Source organism: Pongo pygmaeus, chromosome 3, assembly GCF_028885625.2.
Source record: "Pongo pygmaeus isolate AG05252 chromosome 3, NHGRI_mPonPyg2-v2.0_pri, whole genome shotgun sequence".
Lineage (NCBI taxonomy): Eukaryota > Metazoa > Chordata > Mammalia > Primates > Hominidae > Pongo > Pongo pygmaeus.
Window position 1 is genome coordinate 46,327,710 of NC_072376.2, and position 14,729 is coordinate 46,342,438.

Consider the following 14,729-nt stretch of genomic DNA (forward strand, 5'->3'; position numbering starts at 1 on the left):
GGTTTTTCTCTTACTGCTTTTAAAATTCTCTCTTTATCTTTGACTTTCAACAGTTTGGTTTTAACGTGCCTCAGAAGGAATCCCTTTGGGTTGAATATATTTGGAAATCTCTGAGCTTCATGGATCTGGATGTCCATATCTCTTCCAAGACTTGGAATATTTTCAGCAATTATTTCATTAAATAGACTTTCTGTTCCTTTGTCTTTCTCTTATGTCTTTGGGGACTCCAATAATCAAATATTTATTCACTTAATGGTGTGCCATCAGGCCTGTAGGCTTTTTTTTTTTTTTAACTATTTTAATTTTCCTTTGAGTCATGTCGAAAGACCTATACTGCAGTTCAAAAATTCTTTCTTTTTGATCTTGTCTACTGTTAAACCTCAACCATATATATATTTTTTTATTTCATCGATTGAATTATTTAGCTCCAAGAATTCTGTCTGGTTCTTTAATATAGCTCTTATTTGAATTTCTCATTTGGATCATTGTTTTCCTGATTTCATTGAATCATTTATTTCTATTATCTTGTATCTCACTAAATTTCCTTAAGATCATTATTTTGATTTCCTTTTTAGGCAATTTGTAAATTGTTGTTTCTGTGGGGTCAGTTACTGGAGAATTATTATGTTCCTTTGGTGGAGTCATATTTCCTTGCCTTTTCATGTTTCTTGTGTCTCTGCATTGATGTGTGTGCATCAGACAGTGCAGTCACTTCTTCTAATCTTTATAGAGCAGCTTTCATAGGGGGAGACTTTCACATACAGGTTGAACAGGGTGCAAGCAACTCTCCATGTGGACACAGAGGTGTAATCTATATTCAGCTTCTTCCACTGTGATCAATGTTAGTGATGACTGGAGGTGCTTACGTGGCCTAGACTACAGGAATTTGTTTCAGTAATGGTGGCTGCATAGGTTATTAGGGCAAAGGCTTTAGGGATCCTCTTATTCTTGTTTTTCTCACAGTGGGGAGTCTTAGCTGGAGATTTTTCTTGAAATTGGGTCTGATATGGCTTTCAAGCAGCACTGAAATATAGTGCAGCACTATAATATAATACAGTATATAATACAGTAGCACTGGAATATAGGACACATATGCTTGGAGCAGCCGTGGAACTGGGTTCCTGGGCTAAAGGTTTTGTCAAAATACTGTAGTTCCCAGAACTTGAGGCCATAGGCTCACTCGCCAAAGCACAAGAGAATGCAATTCTCCCACTAAGCTGAGGCCTATCTCTCTGAGGCACATCCCAGTAGCTTTGTCCCAGGAGCTTGGATGTAGCTATGGTTCTGACCCTGGGAGGCACCAGCATGGATCTGAATAAAAATTTAAAAAAAAAGAAGTCCTACAGAGGCTCAGGCCCCAGAGAGTTGGGCACAGCTGCAATTCAGGACCCAGAACGACCAGGGCGCACTGGCAGGTGGGCTCCAGGGAATAAGGTACCATGAGGTGGTGACTCTGGAACTGGAAATGATAGGACATAGGAGTATCCCAGACTTTATAAGGCCAGTTATAGCAGCAAGGATGTAAGTTCCTGATGTGACTTAGGCCCCAGGGGACAGGGAGCAGTACAGTGATGCTTCCACTTCCAGAAGTGGGGGGATATCTTGGCAGCTCAGACTGTAGGAGTCTAGTCCAGTTGCAGGTAGGGAGGGCACTGTGGGCTTTTCAACCTGAAGGTGCATAATCGCAGCTCAGTCAATGCTCTGATTCCCTGGGACTAAAGGCACTGTGTCTGTTTAGCCCCAGAAAGTGCAGCTACGTGGGTCAGCAGAGCCTCTGGATCACTGGGCTCAGGGTGTGGCATCAGCTATGATGCTTAGAGGTACAGCTGCTTCACTGGGCCAGGGGCTCATATTTCCAGGGTGCAGGCTGCTGCCTCACCTACTGCACAGGGCAGGGGGTTACTGCTCCAGTATGCCAGTGGCTTGAGGTCCCTGGGAAATGGGTTGATGCCTCAGCTGTGGCACCAGATCATGAATGTCCCCACAGTTAAAAGGCTCCAGGTCCCTGAGGGCAGGGCACCACTTCAGCTTGACCCTGAAGGAAGAATGCACCAGCAACTGGGATGGGGTTAAAAGAATAGCTTTGTGGTAGCTTGACTCTAGGGAGTAGGCCATAAGACAAGATTTCATTCCTTTTTATGTTTAAATAATATTCAATTGTGTATGTACATCTATTTACCAAATTTTCTTTATCCATTCATCTGTTCATGCACATTCAGATAATTCCATATCTTGGCTATTGTAAATACTGCTGCAGTAAACATGGGAGTGCAGATTATCTCTTCAATATATGAATTTCTTTTCCTTGAAACACTTCAGGACATTGGACTGGACAAAGATTTTATATGGAACACTTCAAAAGCACAGATAATGAAAGCAAACATAGATCACTCAGATTATATCAAACGAAAAAGTTTCTGCACAGCAAAAGAAACTCATAAGTGGGAGTTGAACGATGAAAACACATGGACACAGGGAGGGGAACATCGCACACTGGGGCCTGTCTTGGGGTGGAGGGCAAGGGAAGAGAGAGTATTAGGACAAATACCTAATTCATGCTGGGCTTAAAACCTAGATAATGGGTTGATGGGTGCAGCAAACCACCATGGCACATGTATACCTATGTAACAAATCTGCACGTTCTGCAGGTGTATCCCAGAACTTAAAATAAAAATAAAAAAGAAACAATCAACAGAGTAAAGAGACAACTTGTAGGGCTGAAAAAAATACACAAAAACTATTCATCTGACCAGCAGTTAATACCCAGAATATAAAAGAAACACAAACAATTTAACAGAAAAAAAACTAATAATCTGATTTTAAAATTCTGAATAGACATTTCTCAAAAGGAGACATACAAGTGGCCAAGAAATATATGAAAAAATGTTCAATATCACTAATCTTCAGAGAAATTAAAATCAAAACTATAATGAGATATTATCTCATCCCCATTAAAAAGGCAATTATCAAAAAGACAAAAGTAGCAAATACTGGTGGAGATGTGGAGAAAAGGAAACTCTTATACACTGTTGGTAACCATTATGGAAAATAGCATGGAGGTTCTTCAAAACCTAAAAATAGAAAACCAGGTGATTCAGCAATCATATTACTGGGTATTTATCCAAAGGAAAGGAAACCGGTATATTAAAGGGACTGTTTTTAAACACTTATTTGCCTAATCTTGGTTTGTCATTGAACACCAAACTTGTAGCAGTTTCAGATTTCAGAAATAGACTTCCATTTTGTTTCCTTATTCACTGGAGAAGTGCTTTCTGCAAGGTGAAACAAAATTTGGCTTTCCAATGTGAATCATTAATCCCCAGTCCTGTGCAAACCAGGAAAAAGTGATCCATAATGTGTCTCTTTAAGTGGATCCTTTTTAGATGTGTTCATTTTCCCACAAAAATTACTAACTGTATAGTCAACCTGAGTGCAAACTATACAACGTTTATAGCCAAAAGAAAAGTTTACTTAGTTATTTAGGATATAAACTAAGTCTATAGTTACTTTTTAATAAAGCCAGCTTAGAAAAGTTTCCTTTAAAAATATATATGTAAAGTAAGAGTTATATACCTCATACTAATGAACGACATTAAGTTATGATAAGGTCCTTGGCAATGAATGATTTTAATTAATTATACTGCAGGATTGATCACTTTTTACGTCAATGTATTACTGATGAGTTGACTGCTCCTGTTGAAGATATTTCAGCATTATTTATGATCATTTACAGTTGTCATTTTTAATACAGGGAATTTGTATCTGTTGATTAAAAAATTCTAACAATTCTATCATTCTTCTGTATCCTTAGTATATTCCAATAAATTAGATGTGGTTTAAGAAAATGTCACTTGAGGGCCAGGCACGTTGGCTCACGCCCGTAATCCCACACTTTGGGTGGCCGAAGCGGGCGAATCACTTGAGGCCAGGAGTTCGAGACCGGCCAGGCCAGCACAGTGAAATCCCGTCTCTACTGAAGATACAAAAATTAGCCAGGCGTGGTGGTGCATGCCTGTAGTCCCAGCTACTCGGGAAGCTGAGACAGGAGAATTGCTTGAGCCTGGGAGGCGGAGGTTGCAGTGAGCCAAGACTGCACCAGCCTGGGCGACAGATGGAGACTCTGTCTCAAAAAAAAAAAAGAAAAAGAAAACATCACTTGAGAACCATGGAAGTACTCAGACAGCAAGTAATAATTATCTCCAACTGGGGTTTAAAGTTAGACTCTTCTCTTACATTTTGTGGTATCTATTAATTTTATGGAATAAGTACGAACAAAACTACAGGTTCAATAAATTGACACAGAGTTGATTCTACTCAGAACTCATGACAGTCACATTTATTATTATGGCCTGCAGTGTAACAATTATCTATCCTACTTGTTAATTCTAATAAAACCTTTTTCTTTTTATATTGTATGTTTTGTGCATCTTGAATCTTCCTTGCCTCTCCTCAGTACTAATCAACAAAATTCCAGACTTTAACCTTGGAAATTACAGGTTAAGTGTAAATAAAAGAAGTTTCAACAAATTAAAAAGAATCTGCATTCTCCTACAGCTGCAGAAATGCAGATTCAATTTTGCACAAATGGTGAATTAAGAACTATAAAAAAAAAGAGTATCACTCTTATTTCTCGTCCAGGATGAGGGGAGTATGTAATCCTTTTATCTTCTATTATTAAAACTGTCCCTGGAAGTGTTATTTGAACAAAGGATTCTTACGATATCAGGGCTTCAGAGAAATGTTGCAGTGTTCTGTGAAAATAAGCTTTAACCTCTGAAATGTCTCTAATACAGATTAATTGTCTTAGCAGATAACACTTTGTTTCCCTGGAAATAATATTTATATTGACCTTTCTGTTTTGAAAAGTACCAATACTTATAAGATTTGTCAAACCACAAGAGGACCACTAACACTCCTCTTCTCTCTCACTCTCAGGCATGAAATGAGACCGGTGACTGTTATGGATATGTAGGCCCTCCTTATATCCTCACCAATGTTGGCCACTCTCAGTCAGTCCTCTGGGTGATAAAGTATACATATAAATATATACTGAGTACAAGACTGACATTATACCCTACAACTATTACAGCCTGTAAAATTGTTGTGTTTCTGAATATTGTGAATGAAACAAATTGTTGTTTGGTATTCAATGACCTTGATATGGTCAAACCTTAACTCATATTCTCCCTTTAAACCTCATGAATATTGAATTTCTTTGCCATCGTTAACATATGCTTTGTCCTTTCTGGCCTCTAGTTATGTTATTGGGCTGTTTTCTCGACCTTGAATGACCCCTCTTAATTCTTTCTCTAGCTTTTATCTCTAATGGCCACTAAAATGCGACCACATTTGAAATTCCAACCATCCTTAAACCTGAACTGAAGTTCTTCTTTAAATTCTCATGTTACTTTACTCATAACTCTTTAAAAAGGTCTATTCTGTATTATAGTTATTTATAGTTATTATATCTATTATGATGTTGTAATCATCATAAAATTATACTTTGTCTGAATCTTTTTATCCCCTGCAGTTATGAGCAAAGCATCTTGTACATCATAGGACCTCAAATGAATGCTGAAAATATTATTTAATGTCTTTTTTTTGCATTAGGATGCTTTTCCACAGGCAGAAAAACAATCTGCTGCAAATAATAAAGGAATTATAGTCTATGAGGGATTCACTTGAAGCAGAATATAACTTCTCATTGATTTGCTTTCACTATAGCTGAGGTTGTATGTAGACTAGAAATAAATCTATGTTAGAGACATTCATGTAATAAGTAATTGCTGAGCTATCACCGCTTACTGACTGAGTCCTACTTTGAAGTCCTTGTAGCTTGTTTGTGAGGGTAAGCCTCAGATAATTTTTTTAAGTGGGAAGTTAGATTCAGTATTTTGCTTCACTTTGTCTTTTAGATTTAGTATATGAAGAGAAAGAGTGATTCTATCTTAGCTCAGTGCTTTCAGCAGCTGCTCATGCTACAGAGTAGGAAATATTTTTTAAAAAGACATACAAGAAAAAAGAGGATAGAGTCATAACTGAGGGGAAGCAAGTTAATTTTAAGCCTCTGTTATTCAAGCTAAATGGTTAACTGACAACCAGTTACTGTTCTTTGCTAGAATTTATCTTGGTTGAACTGTGTATGCATGGACAATAGGAAGAATTAGAAGGAAAGTAAAAGTTATTTAATGTTTGCCAAGAGTCAGGCCCTCTGCTAACTGATTTGCATAAATTATTTTTTTCCATAATAATAACAATTTGGGATATAGGTAGATTCAATATCCCCTTTCTATTGATGAGGAAATTGAGGTTTTCAGGATATAAATGTAGCTACAAGGTCAATAGACAAGCCGGGGTACACATTTCAGCCTCTCAGTCCCCCAGGTCTATGGGCTCTCCATTATAACATGCTGAATAAACTCAAATATAAGCTGAATACTCACATTTTTACTGTACTCTTTTCTTTAACTTTTCTGACACTCTTTAATTGGGCAACTTTAATTTGTTATCTAACTTTAGGCTCTAAACATTCTGAATAATTACATAATCAAGTCATAATCCTAGGTCACAAAGTAAATCAAACTTTCTCAAATACTCTTCCCTCTTAAGGAAACATGACAAAGTGAATATAGCCCGAAGAGGCTAATAGTCTAGTTGCAGAGTCAGACTCAATGAAATTTAAAGAAAGCCAGGAGGTGAGGATAAAACTGGGACAGCTGAAAGAAGGGTAAAAGCTGTAATCATCTCAATAGATTACAGTTTTGTTACTGAGAAGAGCTGGAGGGTCACCCTACTGAGACCCCTTCAAGCATGTTTTTTCCTCAGCTTCAGAACTTACTTTGTATATGAGATGTTTGAATAAATCTTTGAACCTACTCATTTCTCAGCAGAACACAGAAAAGGAACTGATTAGAAATTTAAATTTCAGAAACATTCAAAATTGCAAAATAGAGATTTCTTCCCAAAATACTATGCAGAGGCTTCCAGTGAGTCTTATTACGCTCATTACAAAAGGTAAGTACACTGGCATCCACACTTGGATGGACTATTTGAAAACACACAGGATGGTTGGAAAAATGAGAATAGTAAAGGAAAAGATAATATGTCAATTCTCAATTAATCAATGCCCCCCTGTGCAGTCAGTGACCTTTACTGAATCTCCTGTCTTACTAATCTTTTGCACACCTAGCAGAAGGTGGGAAGGGTCAGTTTGTCAGTGTCTTTTACTGAAGGTCCATTGTTCAGAGAATTGCAGTGAACTTGATAAAGAATACATGAACATAGAAAACAGATTACTAGAGGCTGGGCGCGGTGGCTCACGCCTGTAATCCCAGCACTTTGGGAGGCCGAGGCGGGCGGATCACGAGGTCAGGAGATCGCGACCATCCTGGCTAACAGGGTGAAACCCTGTCACTGCTAAAAAATTACAAAAAAATTAGCTGGGAGTGGTGGCAGGCGCCTGTAGTCCCAGCTACTCAGGAGGCTGAGGCAGGAAAATGGCGTGAACCCAGGAGGCGGAGTTTGCAGTGAGCGGAGATCAAGCCACCGCACTCCAGCCTGGGCGACTGAGCGAGACTCTGTCTCAAAAAAAAAAAAAGAAAGAAAGAAAACAGACTACTAGATCTCAAGCATCTTTCATTGTAATTGAAAAACAAATAAGTACACAAAAATTTTGTCATTATTATGGTCAGTGCCCTTTGGCATGGCACACACATGAGTAATCAATCATCTCTATAAAATGAACCACAGATGGCACATTAGTCTTAACTGTTCCACAAATACAGGACCTCTGTTCTGTGCTAACGACTTTAGATATGCCAATGTTGCATGAATTACTTATTTGGCTGTTTTCCCCCCAACGCTGTAAGTTTTAAGCATAAAAAATTCTTTCTACTTATTACAGTGTATCAGGTGCTTTATACAGTAGGGTGCTCGATAACTATTTTTGAATGCATGATTGAATAAATGAATAAAATGTTTTCAGTTTCACTTTGGTATGTTCACAATCACCTGGAATTTTGCCCTTTTTAAAACAAAGCCTTTTTAAAAAACCATGTAGCCTTCTCTTGGCTGATAGGTGATAGATTTTCTTGCATAATAGAGATTATTATTAAATGACCACTTCTCATGCAAAAAAATCTATAAAATGAGAGTAAATTTGATCTGGAGGACTTCCCAACCCACTCTCATTTATCAAAAACCCTTTAGTGGAACCACCTCAAGGTCACACCTCATTCATTCTCTCTACAGAGGTATATTGACTCCCCATGCTAAGGGCTGGAGGCAGAGCGGCAAACTAACATGCCACTCTTAGGAAGCTTTCAGTTCAGAGGTAGGAAAGTCACTAAAAGAGACAACAATTACAAACCATGGTTAAAAGTTAAATCAGGGGTGTCCAATCTTTTGGCTTCTCCAGGCCACACTGCAAGAAGAAGAATTGTCTTGGGCCACACATAAAATACACTAAAACTAACGAAAGCTGATGAGCTGAAAAAAAAAAAAAAAAAGAATTCAGACAAAAAACTCTCATTATGTTTTCAGAAAGTTCATGAATTTGTGGTGGGCCACATTCAAAGCTGTCTTGGGCCACATGTGGCCTACAGGCCAAGGGTTAGACAAGCTTGTGTTAAAGCAGTATATTATTTGTGATAAAGTAAAACAGTGTATAATTCACTTATTACAATGTATCAGCTGTTTTATATATTAGGGTGCTCAACAACTATTTTTGAATGTGTGACTGAATAAATAAATAAAATTTTTTCAGTGTCATTGTGGCATGGTCACAATTACCTTGATCATCCTAATCCTTACTTGGGACTAGACAGGGAATCCTGATCTACTCTTAGATATGGATTAGGATAAGCAAGGCCATAAGCCTTTCAATTAGATGTCTTCATTCCACCAAGCACTGCATCTCTTCTTCAAAGCTGACATATGGCCCCCAACATTTTTGGTACCAGGAACCGGTTTCGTGGAAGACAATTTTTTCACAGAACAGTGGGGATGGTTTCAGGATGATTCAAGCACGTTGCATTTATTGTGCACTTTCTTTCTATTATTATTGCACTGTAATATATAATGAAATAATTACATAACTTACCATAATATAGAATCAGTGGAAGCCCTGAGCTTCTTTCCCTGCAACTAGATGGTCCCATCTGGGGGAGATCAGAAACAGTCAACTATTATCAGGCATTAGATTCTCCTAAGGAGCACACAATTCAGCATGCACAGTTCACAATAGGGTTTCCGGTACTATGAGAATCTAATGCCTCTGCTGATCTGACGGGAGGTGGAACTCAGGCAATGACATGAGCAATGGAAAGCAGCTGTAAATACAGACGAAGCCTCACTCACTTGCCTGCCTCTCATTTCCTGCAGTGCAGCCCAGTTCCTAACAGGCCATTGGCTGGTACCGGTCCATGGCCTGCGGGTTGGGGATCCCAGCTCTATCTAATCTGATAGCTTGCTTTTGGTTAAGATACTACAGGAGGCTGGGCGCAGTGGCTAACGCCTGTAATCCCAGTACTTTGGGAGGCCGAGGTGGGCGCATCACCTGAGGTCAGGAGATTGAGACCAGCCTGACCAACAAACCCCGTCTCTACTAAAAATACAAAATTAGCTGGGCATGGTGGCACATGCCTGTAACTGCAGCTACTCAGGAGGCTGAGGCAGAATAATCACTGGAACCTGGGAGGCAGAGGTTGCACTGAGCTGAGATCAGGCCATTGCACTTGAGCCTGGGCAAAAAGAGTGATACTCCATCTCAAAAAAAATATATATATATATATATGTGTATATATATATATATATATATATATATATATATATATAACAGCAGTAGGCAGGCAGTATACCTCAAAAAGTAATCCAATCTCATGTAAGAGTTGAAAATTTAGATTTAATAGCCCATGACAGAAAGTCAGTCAGAATTACTACAGTCGAAACCTGAGAATCTGAATTTTAACAATTTTTTTAAATGAGTTGTATGCATGCTAAAGTAAGACCCACTGCCTTATGCTGACCTTGCTTCTTTAAAAACCACTTCTGCGTTTCATATCTGGTTGTTTTAGTTAAAGCTCTTCTGCTCTGAATTCAGTCTCAAATATGCATTTTCAATTAATTATTTTTAACAAGGTGTCAAATAAATTCAATAAGGAATCATGAGGTAAAAGCCACGAGAGACACTTGAAAGACGCACCAGAGAGAATTCAGTCACTCTCATCAAAGAAAATATTGTTAGATAGCATAGATAATTTCTTCTGAGAGAAATTACTTTTCCAGAAGAAAACATGGACTCTATTTGGCAGCAATATTCTTTGAAGTTTGCGGCAAATCCCAAATAAACCTTAAATATATTTGACTCTATGTGTTAACAATCTATGCTTGAACTGACATAAATTAGTACACAACACAATAAGCAAAGAATGTCTAATCCTATGCAGCAGTGTGTTCAGTGATATAAAAACTAGATACAGAATGTGACAGAACTCTACCATTTACTTTTTTATATTAAGCCGATCATTTAATTCTTCTGTGCAACAAGTTCCCTAATCTTCAGTAATGTGGCTATTAATATCTATACCACACACGTAGGAAGGATAATCAAATAGAATAAAGAGTGTAAACAGTATAAAATCTGAAGTGTTATTCAAATGTATAAGTTAAATAATCATCATTGTCACAAATATTTATTATCAATATAGAACACTGAAGATTATAATGAAATGTTATGGAGTCTCTGCTGATTACCTATATTATAAACTAAGCCTAGGAAACTAAAATCATGGCATATGTCTCTCACATTGCCAAAATTGTTGCCAAGTGGTTAATACAGTAGAGGTACAGAGGTTATTCAATTTTTTTTGTTTGTTTTGTTTGTTCGTTTTTGAGACGGAGTCTCACTCTGTCACCAGGCTGGAGTGCAGTGGTGCAATCTCAGCTCACTGCAAGCTCTACCTCCTGGGTTCAAGCGATTCTCCTGCCTCAGCCTCCTGAGTAGCTGGGACTATAGGCGCACGCCACCACACTGGGCTAATTTTTGTATTTTTTAGTAGACACGGGGTTTCACCATGTTGGCCAAGATAGTCTCCATCTCCTGACCTCGTGATCCGTCTGCCCCACTCTCCCGAAGTGTTGGGATTACAGACCTGAGCTACCACGCCGAGCCTCAACTGTTTTCAACAGAAAATATGGGAGTTTCTGTTTCTTGAGGAGAGGACCACAAACATGAACCAAAGCACTTCCACAAAACTAACATGGAGTATGCCTCAAAAGTGAGAGATTATAGCTGTAAGACTCCAGAATACAAAATAAACTAGGAGAAAAGCTTGAGAAGATTAAAAACAAAAAAAATAGAAGATCCAGGTGCGGAGAGGGCTCTGGGGCACAGAGGAAGAGAGAAGTATCTATTTGTTGATTTTTTTTCTTCCTCACATGACCTGGATGAATGTTTGCCCACCCTTTGTCACAGGAAGGAATACAACACCATGCCAACTTGGCACAGAAACAGAAAAACTGGCAAAGAAACAGAAAAAATAACTACATTAAAAAACCATTAAATAAACTTAAATTCTATTTAAAAATGGCCTTTATGGCCTAGATGTTTTCACAATTCTATCGAGATTTCAAAGAACGGATACCTATCTCACATAAACTTTTTAAATGATTACCCAACGTATTTCATGGGCCTATTAAAACCCAGATTCTAAAACTAGATGAGAAAAGGGTTCATGAATGTAGACATAAATTATTAGATAATTGAATAGTCCAATACATAAAAAATAATAGGTCAGAAATAAAATAGCTAGAAAGAACTTCAGTTTTATCTTTAGATAACAAAAAACAAAAACAAAACTATACAAATAGCAAATTAACAATTTTCTTAAGCCCATTGGAGAACTGAGGTCTCAATATAAACAATTACTCTAAATCCAGAGAGAAAGAGATGCCTGCATGGAGAAGCAGGACCAGCATTTCCTTAACATGGAAATGTGCCAGTGTTACAGTGTGAAGCCCCCAAGGGCCTACAGATATAGGTGTGTTCTGTTTCATAGGCTTTTGTTCCAGGAAACCCACTGCAAGATAACTAGGAAAATCAGTGAAAATCCTGAAACAGAGGCCTCCAAGGTTCTGCTGGGTGGGAAATAGCCACTATTTCCAAAATTCCATCCAGATACATCACCACTATTTATCTTATATAATAAAAGCCTTGATCTGTAGGTAGAATTTTATATATTACATTATATTATATTATATTATATTATGTGTATGTATTTCTATGTATGTGCACACATACACATATAATATATAATGTGTGTATGTATATCTCCTTGACCATATACTAAACTTTAAGAAATTTAAAATGATAGAAATGAACAAAGTACATTTCTAGCCCATAAGGGAATTAAACTATGAATCAATAACAGAAAGACATCTGAAAAAGCCCCAAATATTTGGAAATTAAACAACACACTTCTAAATAACTTATCAATTGAAAAGGAACTCTCAAGGATCAATTATAAAATGAAAAATTTTAATGTAATAAAATACAATGTGTAAAAATTGTGGAATTCAGCTAAGGTAGTATTAGAAAGAAATTTATATCATTAATTGCTTACATTAAAAATAAAGTTGTAAAGTCAGCAACATAAATTACCTTACAAAAATTGAAAAAAATGGTAGCAAACTAAATACAAAGCCAAAATAAGGAAAAAATATGTAAAGATTAGAGTGGAAATCATGAAACTAAAGCAGAAAACAACAGACAAAAATCAAAGAAGCAAACAAAGTTAAATTAAAAATTAATAAAATTGACAAACCTATAGCAAGACTGATCAAAAAAAGAGAGAGAAAACACAAATTATTAATATCAGGAATGAAAAAAAAAAGAAGACATCATTCTGGATACCACAGATACCCAAAAGACAATTTTAAAATACTATAAAACTCTATTCCCCCAAATTTAATAACTTCGGTGAAATTTACCACATCCTTAAAAATACACAAACTAGCAAAATTCACTAAAGGAAAAATAAATACCTGAATAACCTTATATCTATTAATGAAATTAACCTCCCAAGACGGAGCTAGTAAGAAACTGAATCCCTGAACAGATCAATAATGAGCTCCAAAATGGAATTAGTAATAAATAGCCTACCATTACCAAAAAAAGCCCAGGACCTGATGGATTCACAGTCAAATTCTACCAGCTGTACAAAGAAAAGTTGATACCATTCCTACAGAAATATTCCAAAGAACTGAGGAGGAGGGACTCTTGCTCAACTCATACTATGAGGCAAGCATCATCTTCATACCAAAATCTGGCAACATGCCCCTCTTTTGGAAGAAATCCTTGCAAGATAGTGAGGTATAGATCGCTGGCCCTCATGAGACAATGAAATTGAGCCCGTTGAATCAGCCTTACTTGCACCAAAGTCAACCAGCTTTTTCATTATTCACTAACCTGTCATGCTGCCATATGTGATTACAGTCAAGAGATAGAAAAACAGACAAACAAACAAAAAAACACTTGATCATTTACTGTTGGTTAGCCTACTCAAAAATGAAGTTCAACTTTCTGATATATTTCTGAGCCCACTTATTATGTGAGTATTACTGTTTGTGAAAAAAAAAAAAAAAAGCAAATTCACCATTATCAAGTAGGCTTCATCACCAAATGCAAGGTTGGCTTAACATATGCAAATCAATAAATGTAATTCATCGCATAAAAAGAACTAAAGACAAAAAACACGTGATTATCTCAATAGATACAGAAAAGGCTTTTGATAAAACTGAACTAATCTTCATGTTAAAAACTCTCAATAACCTAGATATAGAAGGAACATACCTAAAAATAATAGAAGCCATCTATGACAAACCCACAACCAGCATTATATTGAATACGCAAAAGCTGGAAGCATTCCCCTTGAAAACAGGCAAAAGACAAAGACGCAATGCCCTCTCATCACTCCTATTCAACACAGTATTGGAAGTCCTAGCAAGAGCAATCAGGCAAGCGAAAAAAAAAAAAAAAACGAATCCAAATATGAAGAGAGGAAGTCAAACTATCTCTGCAGATGTCATGATTCTAGATCTAAAAACCCTCCAGTCTTGGCCCAAAAGCTCCTCCAGCTGATAACCAACTTCAGCAAAGTTGCAGGATACAAAATCAATGTTCAAATATCATTAGCATTCCCATGCACCAATGACAGCCAAACCGAGAGCCACATCAGAAAGGTGATCCCATTCACAATTGCCATTAAAAAGCATAAAATACCTAGGAATACAGCTAACTAGGTAGGTGAAAGATCTCTACAATGAGATTTACAAAACACTGCTCAACTAAATCATAAAAGACTCAAACAAACAGAAAAACATCCCATGCTCATAGAAGGAAGAATTCATGTTATTAAAATGGCCATACTGCCCAAAGCAATTTACAGATTTAATGCTATGCTTATCAGGCTACCAAAGACATTCTTCACAGAACTAGAAAAAAACTATATTATAATTCACATGGAACCAAAAAAGAGCTCACATAGCCAAGACAATCCTAAGCAAAAAGAACAAAGCTGGAGGCATCAGGTTACCTGACTTCAAACTATACTTCAAGGCTACAGTAACCAAAACAGCATGGTAATTGTACAAAAACAGGTACATCGACCAATGGAACAGAATAGAGAGCCCAGAAATAAGGCCACGCCCACAACTATCTGATCTTCTACAAA

The 14,729-nt window shown here is 37.2% G+C and overlaps 1 protein-coding gene across 6 annotated transcripts in view; it reads right to left on the bottom strand.

Annotated features, from left to right (window-relative positions):
- Positions 1 to 14,729, bottom strand: part of LOC129035601 (cytochrome c oxidase subunit 7B2, mitochondrial) — a 173,257-nt gene that overhangs the window by 73,599 nt on the left and 84,929 nt on the right. The window contains exon 1 of one of the 6 annotated variants that reach the window (XM_054486138.1): positions 9,101 to 9,161. The exons of the other annotated variants lie outside the window; for them this stretch is intronic. The gene's annotated coding sequence lies outside the window, so the exon portion shown is untranslated. Of the gene's footprint in view, positions 1 to 9,100; positions 9,162 to 14,729 lie in introns of those variants that run through there. 6 annotated transcript variants of the gene reach the window in all.